The sequence below is a fragment of the Eleutherodactylus coqui genome, chromosome 5 (genome assembly GCF_035609145.1).
Source record: "Eleutherodactylus coqui strain aEleCoq1 chromosome 5, aEleCoq1.hap1, whole genome shotgun sequence".
In the NCBI taxonomy this organism is placed as follows: domain Eukaryota; kingdom Metazoa; phylum Chordata; class Amphibia; order Anura; family Eleutherodactylidae; genus Eleutherodactylus; species Eleutherodactylus coqui.
In genome coordinates, this window is record NC_089841.1 from 32,461,818 (window position 1) to 32,489,467 (window position 27,650).

General features: G+C 48.5%; 1 protein-coding gene across 1 annotated transcript in view; it reads left to right on the forward strand.

Annotated features, from left to right (window-relative positions):
- The first annotated feature begins 6,559 nt into the window (after positions 1-6,559).
- The window catches only part of LOC136628732 (zinc finger protein 850-like), a 138,064-nt gene continuing 116,973 nt past the window's right edge, over positions 6,560-27,650 (forward strand). The window contains exon 1 of the mRNA XM_066604833.1: positions 6,560-6,621. The gene's annotated coding sequence lies outside the window, so the exon portion shown is untranslated. The remainder of the gene's footprint in view (positions 6,622-27,650) is intronic.

Sequence of the window (27,650 nt, forward strand, 5' to 3'; positions counted from 1 at the left end):
CTGATGAGGGACAAACACCCCGAAACAAGTGTCTGTGTATGGATTCTGGCTTGGCTGTCAATTCTCAGTCATTGTTACAAGGCTTGTATAAAGAATCTAACATTGACTTGCAGGAATGCTGCCTTCCCATAGGTGGTGCTGCAGAGGTAATGTTCCATTTCCCTTATTTGCATAATCATTTTACAGCTCAGTAAATGACACATGGAGGTTAATGGAGCTGATTACAGCCATTAATCTGTTTGTGTCATTTACTCAAAAATGCCGGGTAGTTCATTCATGCGATCTGCCATTTGTAAAATTATGTATGCGTGTAAAAGAGGCTTTAGTGGCAGCAGAGATAGCCCCCTGCATCCAGATGTCTTTCTCATCATCTGGGTAATGCGGGTGGTGTTGGCTGCGAGGCGTCTGCAGGGTAACCTGAGGAGGAGGGATGCCTGGCTCTGGTAGATGAGCTTCTTCACAGCACCAGGCCTAAGCCACGACCCCCCTCACGTGGGTTTAGTTTTTACAGCGCTCACGGTGCAGTAGCAATGGCATACAAGCATTGTTCTATGGGCCGCTTCACGTAAGGTGATACAAATCTAAATAAGTTTTATAATGTTTTTTTTATTTTTTAAAAGTACAAACTTTTCTTAAATAAAAACTACTTTCCATCGTCATATTCTGAGACTTGTAACTTTTTTATTCTTTCATGGATTGCGCCGTATGGGGCTCACATTCTGCGGGGTGAGCTGTAGTCTTTATATTTACAATTTTGTATCATATACTACAATACTTCAGTATCACAGTATATAGCGCATTCAATGTTGCCTTTGAAGCCTTAGGCATCCATGTGTGGCAGCCGTGAGAGCTTTCTGTAGGTTTTGGGCGGCCATGCTAACTCATCAGCACCCACCGATCGCGCAGCTGGGGGTGCTGACAGGGCGCAGGAGGGGCACCGCCTTGTGCTGACTGTTTAGACATGCGCTCAGCTTTGACCGTTACAGTTAAATGGTTAAGTGCTACAATCAGAATTATCTACAGAAGCCGGCAGCTGTGAAAACAGTCTATAGCTATAGGGCGGACTCGGCTAACGAGCCAGCTTCACACAATTCAGGATCGCAGGGCGTTTATAGTTGGTCGGCGGTCCTGAAGTAGTTAAAAAATCTAAAATATTTCTGTTCAATTGTGTTCTGCTTCAATTGCATTTTTCAAACATAACAAGTAATGCGCCGTGGGTTGTACCAAATCAGTGGCGCCGTGTGTTGTACCAAATCAGCGGCGCCATGTGTTGTAACAAATCGGCAGTGCCACGTGTTGTAACAAATCGGCGGCGCCACGTGTTGTATCAAATCGGCGGCGCCACGTGTTGTAACCAATCGCAGCACCACGTGTTGTAACCAATCGCGGCACCACGTGTTGTAACCAATCAGCGGCGCCACGTGTTGTAACCAATCAGCGGCGCCACGTGTTGTAACCAATCAGCGGCGCCACGTGTTGTACCAAATCAGCGGCGCCACGTGTTGTACCAAATCAGCGGCGCCACGTGTTGTAACTAATCAGCGGCGCCACGTGTTGTACCAAATCAGCGGCGCCACGTGTTGTACCAAATCAGCGGCGCCACGTGTTGTACCAAATCAGCGGCGCCACGTGTTGTACCAAATCAGCGGCGCCGTGTGTTGTACCAAATCAGCGGCGCCGTGTGTTGTACCAAATCAGCGGCGCCGTGTGTTGTACCAAAGCAGCGGCGCCGTGTGTTGTACCAAATCAGCGGCGCCGTGTGTTGTACCAAAGCAGCGGCGCCGTGTGTTGTACCAAAGCAGCGGCGCCGTGTGTTGTACCAAAGCAGCGGCGCCGTGTGTTGTACCAAAGCAGCGGCGCCGTGTGTTGTACCAAAGCAGCGGCGCCGTGTGTTGTACCAAAGCAGCGGCGCCGTGGGTTGTAACAAAACAGCGGCGCCGTGGGTTGTAACAAAACAGCGGCGCCGTGGGTTGTAACAAAACAGCGGCGCCGTGGGTTGTACCAAATCAGTGGCGCCATGTGTTGTACCAAATCAGTGGCGCCATGCGTTGTAACAAATCAGCGGCGCCATGTGTTGTAACAAATCAGCGGCGCCATGTGTTACATTTGAAAAATGGAATGGATTCAAATGGCAATATTTCCCTTAAAAACAAACCTTGAAATCACTGTGAAAACAATAGAAACGTTTAATTTAGTTTTTATATTTCATCTCTTCTAAATGAAACTATAGAGAAACAACAATGGTTACCTGAGGCTGATACCAGCGAGAACGAGCCCTTAGCTGTATTTTCTTATTATTGCTGTTTTTCAATTTTATAACAAAAAGATCCCCAGAACCTCCCCGGACGTCTCCTGAAGCCTGGGGGGCTCTGAGGTCTGCTCCAGAATGCTGTCCTGTTGAAAGCTTCAATGCCCTCCGAGCTTCAGCCTCCTCACAGAAGACATGATGTATATTCCATCTTGTCCTCCACACCCTGCAGTGAGAGGAAGCAAAGCAGCCTCAGATTATTACCAACCCACCGCCATGTTTCACTTTAGCATCACAAAGCCAGCACCATGACTGATCCGCCGCTCAGTAATATCGCAAGCTACCTATATTGTCAAGAATTCAACCCAGGACCTCCTGTACTCCAGCCGGCATCTCTCCCTGTTGTGCTATCCGGCTTTTGGACAGTTTCTCTGCATACATTAACCTTGTTGCTGGATTCTGTGATCCAGTCTCTGTTCTGGCTCTGCCCTGCCTCTGATTAGGCTTGCTATATAAATCTGTCCCTGCTCTCTCCTTTCTCGTATCATTATTCTGCTTCACAGCACCGTTTGATGTAGCTCCACTTGCCTGTTCCTCTGCAGTTTCTGCAAGACCTCCTGATACTGACTTCTGGCTTCCCTTCTGACTTTGCTACCTGCCTCATACCTCTGCACAGCAAACCTAGACCTCCTGTTACTGACTTCTGGCTCTTTCTTGAGTAATAGACTTGCAGCTATTACACCTTAGGCTCCACCTTAGTGCCTGAAATCGCAACAGCTATGCTTCACTGTCACATCACCGAGCCACCCCCATGCTTTACTGTAAGACCACTGAACCTCCGCCTTGCTTCACTGTAGCATCACCGAACTGCCGCCTTGCTTCACTGTAGCATCACCGAACCACCGCCTTGCTTCACTGTAGCATCGCTGAGCCAGGGCCATGCTTCATTTTAGAATCACTGACCCACCACTATGCTTCTCACCAAGCCACCGCCTTGCTTCATTGTAACATCACCGAGCCGCCATCTTGTTTCACTGTAGTATCACCGAACCACCGCCTTGCTTCACTGTAGCATCGCTGAGCCACCGCCTTGCTTCATTGTAACATCACCGAGCCATTGTCAGACAAATTGTTTCTCATTTTCATCTTTTGTGAGAATGTTATTGCAATCCTGAATGAGTTTGACATCTTTCTGCAACGTCATTCACAACTGTCTTCCCTGTTGAAGGGTCTTTGTCGAGAAAATCAGTAATGATAGAAAGTTTTTGCACCAGGAGTTACAAAAGATGAAAACTCGATGTTTGTAAAGAAAGAAAAATCTGTCAGAGTGTGCTGCTGGGATCTGTAGTACTAAGGTTCCTAGCAGCACAGCTTCATAGGTGAGGGCTAATTGAGCTGGCTGGGTGTGGTAGTCTCCAGCAGCCAATTCCCTTTAGCCTGCAGCACATAAAAAACAGCATCTCTCAGCAGTTGATGCTGGTCATTGTACTGTTCGGATATATCTGTTTTGTGCCCACTCAGAGCTGTGTCTGCATGTAGGCCTGTTGTGTGTCTCTCTGCTTCCTAAAGATGTTTGGACACCTGTAGTCGCTGTCTGTATCATATGCAGACCCCCTCTTCCCATTCTCTGACAAGTGTGGCCTCCAAACATCTGATGTCTCGTCTGTGTGGCAGTTGGTGGATCTCTGACACAGTTCCCTATGTCAGCGAGGTGGCTAACTGTCTATCCCCCTGGTATGAGGATACTTTTAGACTTGCTGTGAGTTTCATCTGTGTGCATGTGAACTCTGGGTGGAGTCATGTTGTATGTACTACCTGTTGTAGTCAGGTGTGAGCAGTCCTGTTTAGTGCTCATTCTGTCTCTGTTTGTGGTGTGAATAGGTTCTATGTGTGGTGGCTGCAAGGAAAGTTGTGTTGCAGCTTATTGTGTGACCTGTGTCCTGTTGTCTGTTCTGTACAGTTTGCAGTGTGTCTTGTGTCCTGTTGTCTGTGCTGTTGCAGCTTGCAGTGTGAACTGTGTCCAGTGCTGCTAGACTCCTGGCTAGTGTAGGGACTAGCGGTATAGCCAGGAGCCTTGAAGTGGCCCGCTAGCTTCCATGTATTGATCAAAATTGCAACTAATACCTGGTATTTATATTCAGCTTTACTATCTGCTACTAATGGTTGCATTTTTGCTGCCGTATGCTGTGTTTTCTGGCTCTGTGTGTCTTCTTGTTCTGTACACTTGTCCCCGTCATGTGGCATGTTTATGTGTCCTGTTCTGGTGCGTGGTTCCTAGGAGCAGCAAGGGCCCAGATCCAAAGACCGCTGGGCCGCCCTTTATGGGGGCAATGTCCCCGCTTAGGTATGTCTGTGTCATCCTCCCTGTAGTTCAGGGCCAGTTGTCTGAAAATTTGTGTGCATCCATCTTGGTTAAAGTCGTGTGGGCCCAGTGCTTAGTTGCCCACACGATTGTAACAAAATCATTTTGGTGCAGAATGTACCTCTTCAGTTTATTTTCTTCCTCTTCTTCACCTTTGTTCGCTTTCACCAAATTTGCCTTAGCTGCGGTTGGAATATTGTCATCAACTAAGAATGGAGCCACAATTTCGAGAACTAAGTACCAGAGATGGTTGAAAAAACTTTCGCAGCAGCCTTAGGGCTCAGTCACACGGGCACTTTTTTGCCTGATTTGCAGATGCGCTTGCGATCTGCAGATATATATACCCAATGCTTAGCAATGGGATCGGTCACATGGCCGTTTTTTATGCGGATATGCCGAGAATTATATGCCACAACGATTTGCAGAACGCATGTAACTGCGTTCTGTGCAAATCGTTGCTCTTGTATATGCGCTCAATGGGGTCAGCAGCAGCTGTAACAGCTGTGGCAGAGAAGAACGATGTTCTCCCATTGAATTCAATGGAGCCGGCAATACAGCTGGCTCCATTGAAAGCAATGGGCTGCTGGCAAGCGCTGGATTAATTTTCCCTGAAAACCATCCAAAAAAGTGTAAAAAAAAAATAAAAAATATATATATATACTCACCTTTTTGTAGGAGATCAGCCGTGTCCAGCCGGCTCTTCTCCTGAACTGCTTTCTGTAGAATTCCGCTGTCATTCAATAGCTGAGAGCTGCCTCTGGTCACAATGCTCAGCCAATCAGAGGCAGCACTCACTCACCCATTCATGAATGGGTGGGTGACAGCTGCCTCTGATTGGCTGAGCACTGTTTGGCCTCAGATTGGCCTCTGATTGGCTCTCTGCATGCAGAAAACTGACTGTATCGCCCGGTGTGAACAGGCAGTCATTCATCTATGTACAATTGCCGATCTACTGTGAATGGAGGCTGGAACAATCCTCGACCCTCTCCACCTCCATTCACTGAGCGATGCTGTGTAAAAGCAAAGTAAGGATTATTGCTGGGACGACCTGTTGGACATCTGCATCCAATAGGTCATTCCGTGTAAAAGGGCCCTAAGATCAGGAAGGAGGGGGGAACAACACATTCAGTAAAGTAGTGAAGCAGCAAAGCCGTGGGGATTATGGTCTGTAGATTGCTGAGGGGCAGCCAAGGGGCCCAGATTAGTTTATATTTGGCACGCTGTCTGTTCTTCCTGGCAGCTTCCCTTCTGCAAAGGGAATCAAACCTGCTGATCCATATCTGTATGGGTGGAGGTTCGCCGACTCCAGCACGCCGGGATTAATAGTTTTGTTGCTGTAATCATTATGGGGATAAATGATCTCCCGTAAGATAAAACGGGTTTGAGGGACCCCAGAGTAACAGTAGTCACCGTGTGACATCTGCCTGTAGTTTGTTCAAGAAGTCGGAGACTTCATTCCAAAAACCTGGAATCTCAGGACAATCCACCCAAATATGGGACATTGTGGAGTGTGATGGCGGCTTCACATCTGCGTCGTCACTTAGAATTTGTTTGACGTTTTTTTAAGTTAAAAATACAGAAGCAAATTGGGACAATACAGAACAATACATATTATTTGCTCTCAGTTTGGGTTCAGTTTGGCTCTGTTCCGTTCACTTTCAACTTTTGGAAATTGAGTGGGGAAAAAAGCGCAGCTTGCAGATTTATTGTTCTTATCCAAAGAAGGAAAAGCAAATGGGAAACAACTTTCTGCTTTGCTTTTTGCATTAAAGTCAATGACAGACAGAAACAACTGGTAACCAGAGAGGGAGGGTAAGAAGAGAAGCGAAGGAAACCCCCGGGGAGAGGAGGGGTAGCGAGAAGCGCCAAAATCCAGGGGAAGGGGAGGAAGAAGCCCACCAGAAGCCAGGAGTGTGCATTGTGTGACTTGGAAGAAGAGCTCTGGCAGACACGTGTGGACTCTACAAGGACCAGAATATCCAGTAATCAGCTACTCTACCCCCCAAAAAAGGTATGTCCATGTACGCGAGCAGTGTGTTATGTGTCACATGTGCGCTGGATCCTCCATTCAGAGGTGTAGTTGTAGATCCGGGGCAAATCACTGTAAGGAAAAGTTTTGCATGCAGGACTTCTTTGTCTGTTAACCTGCCGGACAGCTGAACAGCAAGCAAACGGACCCCATTAAAGTCATAGGGATTCATTTGGCAAGATCACACGCACAGAGCTAGTCCATCCATCCTAACCCCTCACACATCGCACACACATCCTTCTTTATATCCTCCACACATCACACAAAATGCTCTACTCGAATCCATCCTGATCCCCACACATCACACACACAGCTCTACTTAATCCATCCTGACCCAAACACATCACACACACAGCTCTACTCCATCCATCGTGATCCCCACACATCACACACAGCTCTACTCCATCCATCCTGATCCCCACACATCACACACAGCTCTACTCCATCCATCGTGATCCCCATACATCACACACCGCTCTACTCCATCCATCCTGAACCCCCACACATCACACACACAGCTCTACTCCATTCATCCTGATCCCCCACACATCACACACACAGCTCTACTCCATTCATCCTGATCCCCACACATCGCACACACCGTTCTACTCCATTCATCCTGATCCCCATAGAACACACACACAGCTCTACTCCATCCATCCTGATCCCCCACACATCACACACACAGCTCTACTCCATCCATCCTGATCCCCACACATCACACACACACAGCTCTACTCCATCCATCCTGATCCCCCACACATCACACACACAGCTCTACTCCATCCATCCTGATCCCCCACACATCACACACACAGCTCTACTCCATCCATCCTGATCCCCCACACATCACACGCACACAGCTCTACTCCATCCATCCTGATCCCAACACATCGCACACACCGCTCTACTCCATCCATCCTGATACCCCACACATCACACACACAGCTCTACTCTAACCATCCCTCACACATCACACACACAGCTCTACTCCATCCATACTGATCCCCCACACATCACACACACAGCTCTACTCCATCCACCCTGATCCCCTCCACACATGACACACACACAGCTCAACTCCATCCATCCTGATCCCCACATATCACGCACACAGCTCTAATCCATCCATCCTGATCCCCACACATCACACACACAGCTCTACTCCATCCATCCTGATACCCCACCACACAGCTCTACTCCATCCCTCCTGATCCCCATACATCACACACACAGCTCTACATCATCCATCCTGATCCCCCCCGCCCACACACACAGCTCTACTTCATCCACTCTGATCCCCCACACATCACACACAGCTCCCCTCAATCCATCCTGATCCCCACACATCATACACATAGCTCTACTCCATCCATCCTGATCCCCCCCCCCCCCCACACACACACACAGCTCTACTTCATCCACTCTGATCCCCCACACATCACACACAGCTCCCCTCAATCCATCCTGATCCCCACACATCATACACATAGCTCTACTCCATCCAACCTGATCCCCATACATCACACACACAGCTCTACTCCATCCATCCTGATCCCCCACACATCACACACACACAGCTCTACTCCATCCATCCTGATCCCCACACATCACACACACAGCTCTACACCATCCACCCTGATCCCCCACACATCACACACACAGCTCTACTCCATCCATCCTGATCCCCCACACATCACACACACACACACACACAGCTCTACTCCATCCATCCTGATCCCCCAGACATCACACACACACAGGTCTACTCCATCCATCCTGATCCCCACACATCTCACACATAGCTCTACTCCATCCATACTGATCCCCCACGCATCACACACAGCTCTACTCCATCCATCCTGATCCCCACACATCACACACACAGCTCTACTCCATCCATCCTGATCCCCCACACATCACACACAGACACAGCTCTACTCCATCCATCCTGATCCCCACACATCACACACACAGCACTACTCCATCCATCCTGATCCCCCACACATCACGCACAGCTCTACTCCATCCATCCTGACCCCCACACTTCACACACACAGCTCTACTCCATCCATCTTGACCCCCACACATCACACACACAGCTCTACTCCATTGATCCTGAGCCCCATGCATCATACACACAGCTCTACTCCATCCATCCTGACCCCACACATCACACACAGCTCTACTCCATCCATCCTGACCCCCATGCATCACACACACGGCTCTACTCCATCCATCCTGATCCCCCACACATAGAGCTCTACTCCATCCATCCTGATCCCCCACACATCACACACACACAGCTCTACTCCATCCATCCTGATCCCCACACATCACACAGCTCTACTCCATCTATCCCGATCCCCCACACATCACACATACAGCTCTACTCCATCCATCGTGATCCCCCACACATCAAACACACAGCTCTACTCCATCCATCCTGATCCCCCACACATCACACACACAGCTCTACTCCATCCATCCTGATCCCCCACACATCACACACACAGCTCTACTCCATCCATCCTGATCCCCCACACATCACGCACACAGTTCTACTCCATCCATCCTGATCCCCCACACATCACACACACACAGCTCTAGTCCATCCATCCTGATGCCCACACATCACACACAGCTCTACTCCATCCATCCTGATCCCCACACATCACACACACAGCTCTACTCCATCCATCCTGATCCCCCACACATCACACACACACACAGCTCTACTCCATCCATCCTGATCCCCACACATCACACACACAGCTCTACTCCATCCATCCTGATCCCCCACACATCACACACACACACACACACACACAGCTCTACTCCATCCATCCTGATCCCCACACATCACACACACAGCTCTACTCCATCCATCCTGATCCCCCACACATCACGCACAGCTCTACTCCATCCATCCTGACCCCCACACATCACACACACACAGCTCTACTCCATCCATCCTGATCCCCACACATCACACACACAGCTCTACACCATCCACCCTGATCCCCCACACATCACACACACAGCTCTACTCCATCCATCCTGATCCCCCACACATCACACACACACACACACACACACACAGCTCTACTCCATCCATCCTGATCCCCACACATCACACACACAGCTCTACTCCATCCATCCTGATCCCCACACATCTCACACATAGCTCTACTCCATCCATACTGATCGCCCACACATCACACACAGCTCTACTCCATCCATCCTGATGCCCACACATCACACACAGCTCTACTCCATCCTTCCTGATCCCCACACATCACACACACAGCTCTACTCCATCCATCCTGATCCCCCACACATCACACACAGACACAGCTCTACTCCATCCATCCTGATCCCCACACATCACACACAGCTCTACTCCATCCATCCTGACCCCCACACATCACACACACAGCTCTACTCCATCCATCCTGACCCCACACATCACACACAGCTCTACTCTATCCATCCTGACCCCCATGCATCACACACACGGCTCTACTCCATCCATCCTGATCCCCCACACATAGAGCTCTACTCCATCCATCCTGATCCCCCACACATCACACACACACAGCTTTACTCCATCCATCCTGTTCCCCACACATCACACAGCTCTACTCCATCTATCCCGATCCCCCACACATCACACATACAGCTCTACTCCATCCATCGTGATCCCCCACACATGACACACACAGCTCTACTCCATCCATCCTGATCCCCCACACATCACACACACAGCTCTACTCCATCCATCCTGATCCCCCACACATCACACACACACAGCTCTACTCCATCCATCCTGATGCCCACACATCACACACAGCTCTACTCCATCCATCCTGATCCCCACACATCACACACACACACACAGCTCTACTCCATCCATCCTGATCCCCACACATCACACACACAGCTCTACTCCATCCATCCTGATCCCCCACACATCACACACACAGCTCTGCTCCATCCATCCTGACCACCACACATCACACATACAGCTCTACTCCATCCATCCTGATCCCCCACACATCACACACACAGCTCTACTCAATCCATCCTGATCCCCCACACATCACACACACAGTTCTACTCCATCCATCCTGATCCCGCACACATCACACACACACACACACACACAGAGCTCTACTCCATCCATCCTGATGCCCACACATCACACACAGCTCTACTCCATCCATCCTGATCCCCACACATCACACACACAGCTCTACTCCATCCATCCTGATCCCCCACACATCACACACACACACAGCTCTACTCTATCCATCCTGATCCCCCACACATCACACACACACACACAGCTCTACTCCATCCACCCTGACCCCCACACATCACACAACCACACACACAGCTCTACTTCATCCACCCTGACCCCCGCACATCACACACACAGCTCAACTCCATCCATCCTGATCCCCCACACATCACACACACACAGCTCTACTCCATCCATCCTGATCCCCACACACACACCCAGCTCTACTCCTTCCATTCTGATCTCCCACACATCACACACACACAGCTCTACTCCATCGATCCTGATCCCCACACATCACACACACAGCTCTACTCCATCCATCCTGATCCCCCACACATGACACACACACAGCTCTACTCCATCCATCCTGATCCCCAAACATCACACACACAGCTCTACACCATCCACCCTGATCCCCCACACATCACACACACAGCTCTACTCCATCCATCCTGATCCCCCACACATCACACACACACACACACACACACACACACAGCTCTACTCCATCCATCCTGATCCCCCACACATCACACACATACACAGCTCTACTCCATCCATCCTGATCCCCCAGACATCACACACACACAGGTCTACTCCATCCATCCTGATCCCCACACATCTCACACATGGCTCTACTCCATCCATACTGATCCCCCACACATCACACACAGCTCTACTCCATCCATCCTGATGCCCACACATCACACACAGCTCTACTCCATCCATCCTGATCCCCACACATCACACACACAGCTCTACTCCATCCATCCTGATCCCCCACACATCACACACAGACACAGCTCTACTCCATCCATCCTGATCCCCACACATCACACACACAGCTCTACTCCATCCATCCTGATCCCCCACACATCACGCACAGCTCTACTCCATCCATCCTGACCCCCACACTTCACACACACAGCTCTACTCCATCCATCCTGACCCCCACACATCACACACACAGCTCTACTCCATTGATCCTGAGCCCCATGCATCATACACACAGCTCTACTCCATCCATCCTGACCCCACACATCACACACAGCTCTACTCCATCCATCCTGACCCCCATGCATCACACACACGGCTCTACTCCATCCATCCTGATCCCCCACACATAGAGCTCTACTCCATCCATCCTGATCCCCCACACATCACACACACACAGCTCTACTCCATCCATCCTGATCCCCACACATCACACAGCTCTACTCCATCTATCCCGATCCCCCACACATCACACATACAGCTCTACTCCATCCATCGTGATCCCCCACACATCACACACACAGCTCTACTCCATCCATCCTGATCCCCCACACATCACACACACAGCTCTACTCCATCCATCCTGATCCCCCACACATCACACACACAGCTCTACTCCATCCATCCTGATCCCCCACACATCACACACACAGTTCTACTCCATCCATCCTGATCCCCCACACATCACACACACACAGCTCTACTCCATCCATCCTGATGCCCACACATCACACACAGCTCTACTCCATCCATCCTGATCCCCACACATCACACACACAGCTCTACTCCATCCATCCTGATCCCCCACACATCACACACACACACAGCTCTACTCCATCCATCCTGATCCCCACACATCACACACACAGCTCTACTCCATCCATCCTGATCCCCCACACATCACGCACAGCTCTACTCCATCCATCCTGACCCCCACACATCACACACACAGCTCTACTCCATCCATCCTGACCCCCACACATCACACACACACAGCTCTACTCCATTAATCCTGAGCCCCATGTATCATACACACAGCTCTACTCCATCCACCCAGATCCCCCACACATCACACACACAGCTCTACTCCATCCATCCTGATCCCCCACCACACAGCTCTACTCCATCCATCCTGATCCCCACACACACACCCAGCTCTACTCCATCCATCCTGATCCCCCACACATCACACACACAGCTCTACTCCATCCATCCTGATCCCCCACACATCACACACACAGCTCTACTCCATCCATCCTGATCCCCCACACATCACACACACAGTTCTACTCCATCCATCCTGATCCCCCACACATCACACACACACAGCTCTACTCCATCCATCCTGATGCCCACACATCACACACAGCTCTACTCCATCCATCCTGATCCCCACACATCACACACACAGCTCTACTCCATCCATCCTGATCCCCCACACATCACACACACACACACACACACAGCTCTACTCCATCCATCCTGATCCCCACACATCACACACACAGCTCTACTCCATCCATCCTGATCCCCCACACATCACGCACAGCTCTACTCCATCCATCCTGACCCCCACACATCACACACACAGCTCTACTCCATCCATCCTGACCCCCACACATCACACACACACAGCTCTACTCCATTAATCCTGAGCCCCATGTATCATACACACAGCTCTACTCCATCCACCCAGATCCCCCACACATCACACACACAGCTCTACTCCATCCATCCTGATCCCCCACCACACAGCTCTACTCCATCCATCCTGATCCCCACACACACACCCAGCTCTACTCCATGCATCCTGATCCCCCACACATCACACACACACACACAGCTCTACTCCATCCATCCTGATCCCCACACATCACACAACCACACACACAGCTCTACGTCATCCACCCTGACCCCCACACATCACACACACAGCTCAACTCCATCCATCCTGATCCCCCACACATCACACACACACAGCTCAACTCCATCCATCCTGATCCCCACACACATACCCAGCTCTACTCCTTCCATCCTGATCTCCCACACATCACACACACACAGCTCTACTCCATCCATCCTGATCCCCACACATCACACACACAGCTCTACTCCATCCATCCTGATCCCCCACACATCACACACACACAGCTCTACTCCATCCATCCTCATCCCCACACATCACACACACAGCTCTACACCATCCACCCTGATCCCCCACACATCACACACACAGCTCTACTCCATCCATCCTGATCCCCCACACATCACACATACACACAGCTCTACTCCATCCATCCTGATCCCCCAGACATCACACACATACACAGCTCTACTCCATCCATCCTGATCCCCCAGACATCACACACACACAGCTCTACTCCATCCATCCTGATCCCCACACATCTCACACATAGCTCTACTCCATCCATACTGATCCCCCACACATCACACACACACAGCTCTACTCCATCCATCCTGATCCCCACACATCACACAGCTCTACTCCATCCATCGTGATCCCCCACACATATCACACACAGCTCTACTCCATCCATCCTGATCCCCCACACATCACACATAGAGCTCTTCTCCATCCATGCTGATCCCCCACACATCACACACACACAGCTCTACTCCATCCATCCTGATCCCCCACACATCACACACACACAGCTCTACTCCATCCATCCTGATCCCCACACATCACACACACACAGCTCTACTCCATCCATCCTGATCCCCACACATCACACACACAGCTCTACTCCATCCATCATGATCCCCCACACATCACACAGACAGTTACACTCCATCCATCCTGATCCCCCACACATCACACACACAGCTCTACTCCATCCATCGTGATCCCCCACACATCACACACAGCTCTACTCCATCCATCCTGATCCCCCACACATCACACACACAGCTCTACTCTATCCATCCTGATCCCCCACACATCACACACACACACACACACAGCTCTACTCCATCCATCCTGATGCCCACACATCACATACAGCTCTACTCCATCCATCCTGATCCCCACACATTACACACACAGCTCTACTCCATCCATCCTGATCCCCCACACATCACACACATACACAGCTCTACTCCATCCATCCTGACCCCCACACATCACACACACAGCTCTACTCCATCCATCCTGATCCTCACACATCACACACACACAGCTCTACTCCATCCATCCTGATCCCCACACATCACACTCAGCTCTACTCCATCCATCCTGACCCCACACATCACACACAGCTCTACTCCATCCATCCTGACCCCCATGCATCACACACACGGCTCTACTCCATCCATCCTGATCCCCCACACATCACACACACACAGCTCTACTCCATCCATCCTGATCCCCACACATCACACACACAGCTCTACTCCATCCATCCTGATCCCCCACACATAGAGCTCTACTCCATCCATCCTGATCCCCCACACATCACACACACACAGCTCTACTCCATCCATCCTCATGCCCCACACATAGAGCTCTACTCCATCCATCCTGATCCCCCACACATCACACACACACACAGCTTTACTCCATCCATCCTGATCCCCACACATCACACAGCTCTACTCCATCTATCCTGATCCCCCACACATCACACACACAGCTCTACTCCATCCATCCTGATCCCCACACATCACACAGCTCTACTCCATCCATCCTGATCCCCCACACATCACTCACACAGCTCTACTCCATCCATCCTGATCCCCCACACATCACACATAGAGCTCTACTCCATCCATGCTGATCTCCCACACATCACACACACACAGTTCTAGTCCATCCATCCTGATCTCCCACACATCACACACACACAGCTCTACTCCATCCATCCTGATCCCCCACACATCACAGACACACAGATCTACTCCATCCATCATGATCCCCCACACATCACACACACAGTTACACTCCATCCATCCTGTTCCCCCACACATCACACACACAGCTCTACCCCATCCATCCTGATCCCCACACATCACATACACAGCTCTGCTCCATCCTTCCTGATTCCCCACACATCACACACAGCTCTACTCCATCCATCCTGATCCCCCACACATTACACACACAGTTCTACTCCATCCATCCTGATCCCCACATATCACACACAGGTCTACTCCATCCATCCTGATCCCCACACATCACACACACACAGCTCTACTCCATCCATCCTGATCCCCCACACAGCACACACAGCTCTACTCCATCCATCCTGATCCCCCACACATCACACACACAGCTCTACTCCATCCATCCTGATCCCCTACACATCACACACAGCTCTACTCCATCCATCCTGATCCCCACACATCACACACACAGCTCTACTCCATCCATCCTGACCCCCACACATCACACACAGCTCTACTCCTTTAATCCTGAGCCCCATGCATCATACACACAGCTCTACTCCATCCATCCTGATCCCACACATCACACACACAGCTCTACTCCATCCATCCTGATCCCCCACACATCACACACAGCTCTACTCCATCCATCCTGATCCCCACAGATCACACACAGCTCTACTCCATCCATCCTGACCCCCACACATCACACACACAACTCTACTCCATCCATCCTGATCCCCACACATCACACACACACACACAGCTCTACTCCATCCATCCTGATCCCCACACATCACACACACAGCTCTACTCTATCCATCCTGATCCCCCACACATCACGCACAGCTCTACTCCATCCATCCTGACCCCCACACATCACACACACACAGCTCTACTCCATCCATCCTGATCCTCACACATCACACACACACAGCTCTACTCCATCCATCCTGATCCCCACACATCACACACAGCTCTACTCCATCCATCCTGACCCCACACATCACACACAGCTCTATCCCATCCATCCTGACCCCCATGCATCACACACACGGCTCTACTCCATCCATCCTGATCCCCCACACATCACACACACACAGCTCTACTCCATCCATCCTGATCCCCACACATCACACACACAGCTCTACTCCATCCATCCTGATCCCCCACACATAGAGCTCTACTCCATCCATCCTGATCCCCCACACATCACACACACACAGCTCTACTCCATCCATCCTGATCCCCACACATCACACAGCTCTACTCCATCTATCCTGATCCTCCACACATCACACACACAGCTCTACTCCATCCATCCTGATCCCCACACATCACACAGCTCTACTCCATCCATCCTAATCCCCCACACATCACTCACACAGCTCTACTCCATCCATCCTGATCCCCACACATCACACACACAGCTCTACTCCATCCATCCTGATCCCCCACACATAGAGCTCTACTCCATCCATCCTGATCCCCCGCACATCACACAAACACAGTTCTACTCCATCCATCCTGATCCCCACACATCACACAGCTCTTCTCCATCTATCCTGATCCCCCACACATCACACACACAGCTCTACTCCATCCATCCTGATCCCCACACATCACACAGCTCTACTCCATCCATCCTGATCCCCACACATCACACAGCTCTACTCCATCCATCCTGATCCCCCACACATCACTCACACAGCTCTACTCCATCCATCCTGATCCCCCACACATCACACATAGAGCTCTACTCCATCCATGCTGATCCCCCACACATCACACACACACAGTTCTAGTCCATCCATCCTGATCCCCACACATCACACACACACAGCTCTACTCCATCCATCCTGATCCCCCACACATCACACACACACAGATCTACTCCATCCATCATGATCCCCCACACATCACACACACAGTTACACTCCATCCATCCTGATCCTCCACACATCACACACACAGCTCTACCCCATCCATCCTGATCCCCACACATCACACACACAGCTCTACATATATAGGTATCAGTCAAATACATCGTTACAGAGTTTTCGTAATATGCCGATAAACATTCCAAAATTAACACTAGTGCAGCGATATATATTTTAAATCTGGTTGATTGCTCTTTGAGATTTGGCAATATGTGAAAGAGTTCAGCAAAACAAGTTTAAACATATCAGAACTTATTTTTCAGTTCAAATTTCTGCCAATTGTTCCAAATGCTATTAAACTTAGATATACGGTTGTTGAATTTTGCATAAATCTTTTCATAAGAGTAGTGGTCTGAAACTGCGTCTAGGAGGTCCCCAATTGAGGGAGGGGGAATCTTCTTCCATTTTTTTGCTATGATACTTTTGGCGGTTAGTAGACAGTGGCATATCCACCCTCTTTTCTTTTTTGGGATAATTTGACAGTCAATGAGAAGGAGTGCCAGCTGAGGCGAACACACCAAACGTATGCCAGTTATGTATTGAATGGTGTTGAATACCTCACTCCAATAACCATGAATTTGGGGCACTCCCAAAACAAGTGGTATAAGGTGCCTACTTGACCGCAGTTTCTCCAACATAAATTTGAGTAAGTTGGGAGAAATCTTGCCATTTTTGAGGGTGTACAATACCAGTTGGTTAACACTTTATACTGGGTTTAGAGAATGCTGGCTGAACGAGTGGCTTTATTGGCCCATTCAAAGGCTTTCAGCCACGCCGGTAGTGGTGTGGTTTTTTTTAAATGTGTATTCCCAATTTAGTAGACGAATCTTCTTTGCTCTATTTGCATTTTGGGTGATTGTGCTATAGAAAACTTTGATTTGGGAAGCATGAGAGTTTTTGCATCTGAGAAATATGTCTTCTAATTCCTTCGGGAAGGAGAAATTGTATATGTCAGCCCGTTTGAGAAAGGAGAGAATTTTTATATACGAGAAAGATTCTGAGTCAGGTATACCAAATTTGTTTTGGATTGTTTGAAAAGGAAGAGGTTTAGGTTTGTTCAGTATGTCAGAGATGGATTTTACTCCCCTTGACAACCACCTGTTTAGGTTTAGATCCCGGATGAAATATGAGAGGACTTCAAATGGAAGCTCAGCCGGGAGGCCTCTGTATTCAGCTCTACAGCCAAGTGCCAACTGATTCCAATATTGGAGGGTATTTGACATTAATATAGAGATATCTTGGAGATTTATTAGCGGTGAGATCTTTGGAGTCAGGGCTCCAAGAATGGAGGCCTTGATTAAAGGGGTTGTCTCACGCCGAAACGGCTTTTTTTTTTTTTTAATAGCCCCCCGTTCGGCGCGAGACAAACCCGATGCAGTGATAAAAAAATAAAAACAGATAGTACTTACCCGAATCCCCGCGGTCCGGCGTCTTCATACTTACCTTGTGAAGATGGCCGCCGGGATCTTCACCCTCGGTGGACCGCAGGGCTTCTGTGCGGTCCATTGCCGATTCCAGCCTCCTGATTGGCTGGAATCGGCACACGTGACGGGGCGGAGCTACGAGGAGCCGCTCTCCGGCACGAGCGGCCCCATTCAGAAGACAGAAGACCGGACTGCGCAAGCGCGTCTAAAATCGCCAGAAGAGGCGATTTTAGACGGATCCATGGAGACGAGGACGCCAGCAACGTAACAGGTAAGTGAAATAACTTCTGTATGGCTCATAATTAATGCACAATGTATATTACAAAGTGCATTAATATGGCCATACAGAAGTGCTGAACCCCACATGCTTTCATGAGAAAACCCCTTTAAGGAGTCCAGGTGTCTGTCTCCATTCCTATTTTTCTCTATATGGCACCAAGATGAGGATAATTGGGATTTTAACCAAACACCAGATTGACTTAGTATAGAAGCTTTGTAGTAGGTTTGGAGATTGGGTACACCAAGGCCTCCCTGTTTCTTATGTAGGTATAGTATTGACGCTGCTAATCTCGTTTTTTTGTCACACCAAATAAAGTTAAGTAGTTGTTTCTGGAATCTTTGAATCGTGAGTGGGGGAACTGGGTAGGACCATGTACGGAAGAGATACAGCACTTTTGGGAGTAATAGCATTTTATAAAGTGCTATTCTGCCGAACCAAGATGGTTCCTTTTTCCCCAATTCTTCCATCTCCATTTGGAGGGAGGTATATAGGGGATCAAAGTTCGCGGAAATTGTTTCAGGTAAGTTTTGGCATATTTTAGTACCTAAATACGGTATCTCAGTTTTCCATTGGTAGGGAAACTCCCTCTGTATATCCAGTTTTAAGACAGGATCAAAATTGATACCCAATATCTGGGATTTATCAGAGTTTAATTTGTAAAGAGAGGCGTTACTGTATTGCGTGATGCAATTTTTTACACCCCTTAGAGAGTTCAGAGGGTCTGTCATAGTAATAATAATATCATTGGCAAAAATACCTATTTTGTGTTGTCTCAAGCCCATAGATATACCTCTGATCTCTGGAGAGGTTCTGATCATTTCTGCAAGGGGTTCTATTGTCATAACAAATAGCAAAGGAGATAATGGACATCCCTGTCGGGTACCATTTGTTATGTAGAAAGATGAGGACAACACCCCGTCAACCAAGACTTTAGCTGAGGGTTTTGTATATAAAGCCTGGACCGCTCGCAGGAAGCACTCGCCCACCCCAAATCTCCGTAGCACTTCAAATGCAAAGCCCCAATGCACTCTATTGAACGCCTTCTCCGCATCCAGGGAAAGAGCAGAGAAGGCGTCCAACTTGAGGTGATTTGATCCAGCAAGTTTTGTATCTTGGGTGTGCCATCTGTGACACTTCTTCCCTTCGTAAAACCCACTTGATCGTTATGTATGACCTTGGGTAGGACCTCCAAAAGTCTATAGGCCAATATTTTAGCATATATTTTTAGATCAGAGTTCAGGAGGGAAATAGGTCTGAAATTTGCTGGTGTTGTAGGGGGTTTGCCTGGTTTGGGAATGGTTACGATAGTGGCTTGAAGTATTTCTTCATGCGTTGAACCCTGGTCCATCGCTTCGTTAAATAGTGAATTTAGGTATGGGGATAGCAGTTGAGCGAAATTCTTGTAGTACTCATTTGAAAGTCTGTCAGGTCCAGGGGATTTGTGATTTTTTTTTTTAATTTTTTTTTTTAACCCCTTCCCGACCAAGGACGTACCGGTACGTCCTGTGGCCGTGGGGTATATATGAAAAGAGGTTGCGATGCAACCTCTCTTCATACAGTGCGGGCGTCAGCTGTTTATAACAGCTGACACCCGCGGGCAATAGCCGCGAGCGGCCGCGCGGCCGATCGCGACTATTAACCATTTAAATGCCGCTGTCAATTCTGACAGCGGCATTTAAATTCTCCGAACGATGTTCGGGGGTCCCGCAAGGCCCCCCCCGCGGTGAGATCGGGAGAGCCGTGCAGGTGTCATGGCAGCCGGGGGCCTAATGAAAGGCCCCAGGGCTGCCTTAACAGACTGCCTATCAAGCCATCCACACAGGGTGGCTTGAGAGACTGCCTGTCAAAAAGCAGTATGACGTAATGCTATAGCATTACGTCATACTGCAGGAGCGATCAAAGCATTGCATCTTAAAGTCCCCCAGGGGGACTTCAAAGTAATGTAAATAAAAAATCAATAAAGTTTTTTTCTAATTGAAAAAAAAAAAGTTGTAAAAGTTTAAATCAAACGCCTTTTGGCATATCTATTATTAAAAAATCTAAATAATTAAAAATATGTATTTGGTATCGCCACGCTCGTAAAAGTCCGAACTATCAAAGTAGCACATTATTTTTCCCGCATGGTGAACGTCGTCCGAAAAAAAAAATAAAGAACGCCAGAAATGCACTTTTATAGTTACCCTGTCTCCCAAGTCGTATGTATTCCAAAATGGTACTATCAAAAACTACAGGACATCCCGCAAAAAATGAGACCTTGCTCAACTACGGCAACGGAAAAATAAAAAAGTTATCGCGCGCACAAAATGACGGCAGAAAATAATTGAAAAAAATTTAATGTCTTTAAAAAAAAAAAAAGAGGAGTATAGTAAAAAAAAATCTATACAAGTTTGGTATCGTAGTCGTACCGACTAGAGATGAGCGAACGTACTCGGATAAGCACTACTCGTCCGAGTAATGTGCTTTATCCGAGTATCGCTGTGCTCGTCTTGAAAGATTCGGGGAGCGCCGAGGAGCGGGGAGCTGCAGGGGAGAGCCGGGAGGAACGGAGGGGAGATCTTTCTCTCCTTCTCTCCCGCCCGCTCTCCCCTGCTCCCCGCCGCAACTCACCTGTCAGCAGCGGAGCGTCCCGAATCTTTCTGCACGAGTACAGCGATACTCGGATAAAGCACATTACTCGGACGAGTAGTGCTTATCCGAGTACGTTCGCTCATCTCTAGTACCGACCCATAGAATAAAGTTATCATGTCATTTTTGTTGCCGTTTGTGCGCCGTAGAAGCAAGACACACTAAAAGATGGCGAAAGGTCTTTTTTTTTTTTTTCTTTATACCCCACTTAGAATTTTTTAAAAGTTTTTCAGTACATTATATGGTACTTTAAATAGCACCATTGAAAAATACAACTCGTCCTGCAAAAAACAAGCCCTCATACAGCGACATCGATGGATAAATAAATAAGTTACGATTTTTTTAAAGGGGGGAGGAAAAAACGAAAATGGAAAAAGAAAAATGGCCGCGTCATTAAGGGGTTAAGATCCTGTATGGCCTTATGGATTTCTGCATTGGAAATTGGCTTGTTTAATGTTTCTTTTTGGGTGTCCAATGTGGGAAGAGCTAATCTGTCTAGAAAGTTATTTATTAACTCCGGGGTGGGCTGGAAGATGCCGGGGTTATCTCTAAGGGTGCATTCACACGAACGTATATCGGCTCGGTTTTCACCCCGAGCCGATATACGTTGTCTCTCTCTGCAGGGGGGGGTGGAGGATGGAAGAGCCAGAAGCAGGAACTGAGCTTCCGCCCCCTCTCTGCCTCCTCTCCGCCCCTCTGCACTATTTGCAATGAGAGGAGGCGAGGGCGGGGCTAAGGTCCGCGAATTAGCCACGCCCCCATCCCACCTCTCCCCATTGCAATTAGTGCAGGGGGCGGAGAGGAGGCAGAGAGGGGGCGGGAGCTCAGTTCCTGCTCCTGGCTCTTCCATCCCCCCCCCCCCCCTGCACACGAGATCGACGTATATCAGCTCGGTGTGAAAACCGAGCCGATATACGCTCGTGTGAATGCACCCTAAGGTTGTAAAGGTTTTCGTAATAGTCCTTAAAGGAGATGTCTCATGAAAGCATGTGGGGTTATACACTTCTGTATGGCCATATTAATGCACTTTGTAATATACATTGTGCATTAATTATGAGCCATACAGAAGTTATTTCACTTACCTGCTCCGTTGCTAGCGTCCTGGTCTCCATGGTTCCGTCTAAAATCGCCTCTTCTGGCGATTTTAGACGCGCTTGCGCAGTCCGGGTCTTCTTCTTTTCTCAATGGGGCCGCTCGTGCAGGAGAGCGCTTCCGTGTAGCTCCGCAGGAGGCTGGAATCGGCAATGGACCGCACAGAAGCCCTGCGGTCCACCGAGGGTGAAGATGCCGGCGGCCATCTTCACAAGGTAAGTATGAAGACGCCGGACCGCGGGGATTCGGGTAAGTACTATGCGTTTTTTTTTTTTGATCCCTGCATCGGGTTTGTCTTGCGCCGAACGGGGGGGCTATTAAAAAAACAAACCCGTTTCGGCATGAGACATCTCCTTTAAACTGCTCAGCTATTTTCTGGGGGTGGGAAATTTTTACTTGAGGGGCGTTGTTGCTGACGATGAATGGGATTTTTGTTTTCATTAGTTTTTTTTTTACCAGACTTGCCATCAACTTTGAAGGTTTGTCCATGTAGGAATAGAAATTTGCCTTGGAATACATCAGACCCCTATTATAATTGTCTAGTAGCGTTTTTTTTAGTTCTCTCCTCAAGAAAGATAGCTCTATTAAGAATTTGTTTTGTGAAGATTCTTGATGGAGTGATTCCAGCTTATTTATTTTTTCTAGTAAGAGGTCTATCTTTTTCTGGTTTGTTTTTATTTTGTTGTATTTTGAGTTTTATTAGTACTCCTCTCATAACTGCCTTGTGGGCGTTCCACAATGTGGCATTGTTTATATCAGGGGTGGAGTTAAGAGAGAAGTATTCCTCCAAGGCTTTATTGATGATTTTTTTGGTTTTCAGGGATATTATACAGATTGGTGTCGTTGCGCCAAATCTTCGCTAGGGTACAAGGCATGCCCACGTTTAGTTCCATGTATATCGGTGCATGGTCCGACCAAGTGGAAACTCCTATCGTGGAGTCGGTAACTGAAGTGAGAGTTTCTCTGTCCACCAGGAACATGTCTATCCTTGAATATGTTTTGTGCCTCGGGGAGAAAAAGGTGAATTCCTTTGAAGAGGAATTGAGACATCTAAATGTGTCATATAAACCCTCTCTGTGTAACCAAGGGTGGAGGAGCGACATGCTCCTGGTGGATGCTGTGGAGTCTATTTCCTTGTCTGCTATTATGTTGAAGTCTCCACACATAATCAATTTGCCTGTAAGGACTCTTTTGATTTTCTTTATTACCTTGTTCAGAAAAGAAATTTGGGATTTACTAGGTGCATAAATGTTCACCAAAGTGATCGGTGAGTTGTTTATAGAGCCTTGCAATATCAGATATCTGCCCTTGTCATCTGAAATGTGTTTATTAACCCCTTGAGTGGCACGCCCGGAAATTTTCCGGGACGAGCTCCACTGCCCATAGCGATATAGCCCGGAAGATTTCCAGGCTATGTATCACTATGGGAGCTGCAGAGCACAATGCCACAAGCCGTGACATTGTGCTCTGCCTGCACAGTCCCACAGAGAACAAAGCAAGGGCTTTGAAAAACCAGCAGAAGATATTGCCAATCTGCCGGCAATCTCCTGCTTCTAAGTCTCCTGCTTTGTTTATAGGTTGCCATAGAGACCATCGGCTTGTCAGAAGCAAGCCGATGATCTCTGTGGCAGGGAGAGCTAGTGCTTGGCTTTCAGAGGACAGCTAGGTACTAGCTCTTACAGCAGAGATCAGAGAAAACCTCCGATCTCTGCTGTGTTAACTAGAGATGAGCGAACGTACTCGGTAAGGGCGATTTCGCAATCGAGCACCGCGATTTTCGAGTACTTCACTACTCGGGTGCGCCGGGGGGCAGGGGGAGGCGCGGCGGAGCGGGATGTAGCAGCGGGGAACAGGGGGGAGCCCTCTCCCTCTCCCCCCCACTCCCCTCTGCAACCCCCCGCTCACCCACAGCGCACCCGAGTACTTTTCACCCGAGTAGTGAAGTACTCGAAAATCGCAGTGCTCGATTGCGAAATCGCCCTTACCGAGTACGTTCGCTCATCTCTAGTGTTAACCCTTTACATGCTGCAGACTATGTGACTGCAGCATGTAAAGGGCTGTCACTGCAGCATGTAAAGGGCTCTCACAATCGGACCCCCGGAATGTGATCAGGGGGTCCTGATGGGTCCCTGTGGAAGTCCTCTAAAGGGACGTAAAAAAAAAAAAACAAAAGTAAAAAAATTATTAAAAAAAAAAATAAAAACACTTGTCTCCCTTTACTTGGTAAAAAATCAAAAATAAAATCACACATGTGGTATCCCTGCGTCGTAATGACCCAGAGAAGTAAGTTAATGCATTATTTAACCCCTTAATGACATGGCCCCTTTTTTTCTTTTTTCCCCATTTCTTTTTTTTCCTCCCCCCTGTTTAAAAAATCACAACTTGTCCCACAAAAAACAAGCCCTTATATGGCTTTGTCAATGGAAAAATGAAAAAGTTATGGCTCTTGAGACGCAACTGCAAAATTAGTTGAAATTCAATGATTAGACCATTTTAAAAAACCTGCCCTGGTGGGTACGACAGGGTGGTAGGAAACCCGCCACTCAAGGGGTTAAGAGAAAAATGAAGACTATCTCTCAGGGCGATTAGTACCCCAGCGTGTTTTTTGTGGGCATTTGAAAAGTAAACCTGTGGGTATTGTTTATTTGAAAATTTAGGGCAAGATTGTTGGGCAAAGTGGTTTCCTGCAAACATATAATATCTATATTGGACGCTTTAGCATCCTTCCAGACCATTGAGCGTTTGAATGGGGAGTTTAATCCCCTAACGTTTTGGGAGCAAACTTTTATATGCATTGTAAGAGTAAATTATGAGCGTATCTATTTGGAACACATTAGCATCGTAGCATACATATGAACTTAAAACAGAAGTACAGGCGGAAACAGTAATATGCCTGTTAACATTAAGTGGTATATGAGCTGCAATATTCATACTATTCAGGAGGGCAGACCTAAGATAGTCGATCTTATTGCTAGAAAGCATCAAGATGAGCCCTCCAAGGAAAAGGCAGTAAATCTAAATGATTAAACAGATAAAACTTTGGAGAAAAGCAGGTATAAAAACCTGAATCCTGTTGTTGGGGGGAAAGTTCGGCTTGCAGACCCTCAGCCAGGTATTGAAGGTCAGCGTAGAGTGTGTCCAGCGTCCTGTGAGGAAGAACCCTTGGGATGCTTAAGTCGTTTTCACGGAGGAGTGGAAGGGAGCGTGCAGCGATGGGAGGATTTCAGGGGTCTCTGAGACTTACTTGCTTGCGGTTCCTCTGGGAGTAGGATATTCCATTTTGTAAGGACGTTGGCGCCATCTTCTGGTGAGTTTAGAGCATGCACTGCGTTATCTTTGTGAACTATTATTTTAGCAGGGAAACCCCATTTGTAGGGTATTTTTGCAGCTGAGACATCTGGGAGGAAGCTTTTAATTACCTTGGTGAGGAAGGTTTTTAGGTCATGCTGTGGGACACTCTCTGGGATGCCTCTGAACTTGACGTTACATCTCCTGCTCCTATCCTCCAGATCTGTGAGTTTTTTCTTTATGTCTTCTACTTCCTCCTCCAAGGAGTAGTGTGCATCTTTTAGCTTATTGTGGGATGCAGTAACTTCTCCCATTTTGGTTTCAATATGATCAGTCCTCTCTTCCAGATCTTGTATAGAGGTGTTTAGGGTGTTTGACAGAGACTTAATGTCCTTTTGCAGAGATCCCCTTAAAGCTAGGATCATTTGTTTTATAAAATCTTCTGTAGCAGGCATATTGGATGATGGGACACTTATGATGGGATCAGGCTCAGATGTGGGGTCCCCTTGTTGTTGGTTGGTGTGTGGGGAGAGTCGGAGGTGCTGTTTTTCAGGGCTTGATAACGGGGTGGAGAGGGCAGATGATGGTTGAGCGCTCGCCGGTGCCATTTTACGGCCATGTGGAGCTGCACTAGCATTTTCCCCAGAGGTAACACTCACCCCGCGCCTGGATGTGATCTTCGGTGTCCCTTCTCCTTGCAGCTCTTGGTCAGCCTCTTGATTTGTCACGTCTGGTGACCGAGAAGGGGAGACCTCCGCATCTTCTCTGGAGCTTGCAGGTGATGGGGAGCCCTCTTTGCTCAGTGGACCCCGTCTTCCCGGGGCGCGGGTGGTGAAAAAGTCTGAGACTTTGTTTAGTGGCGGTTTGATGCTCCTTCTTTTAGGCATTTTTCTGGAAGGAGCTTTCGGTCTACTTAGATGTTTTTGAGAAGGTTAGGGTCGTTTTTGTTTTTTTTACTGTATAAACTGGAAGGAATCAGAGCTCCTTGATGTATAACTGTCGTTCAGTCCACAATCCCTCCAATGGGGTTTTTGCCTGGCTCAAATACAGTGAAGCAAAGCAATGCTCATCTCAATGTAAGATCAGCTTCAACTCACACACCCTTATGGGAGCTTAAACTATAAGCTTTAGTATGGGGAAGTCGCAATCTTCAGGGCCTCTGTCACTGGCTCATGGGTGCTGCGGAGCTATTCTCCCTGTTATAAGGTCGTTGTTTAAAGTAGGCAGCAAGTTTATCTATGCCCAGCTTTTGGGAGTGGGTAGTCAGCTGTCCTGGGCTCACTTATGTCGGGAGGTTCGGGGAGGCAGTGTGCGGTCTGATGATATCGCTGTCAGTTCTCACTGCACACAGCGTTCAGCCGCGGCCACCGGAGACCAAA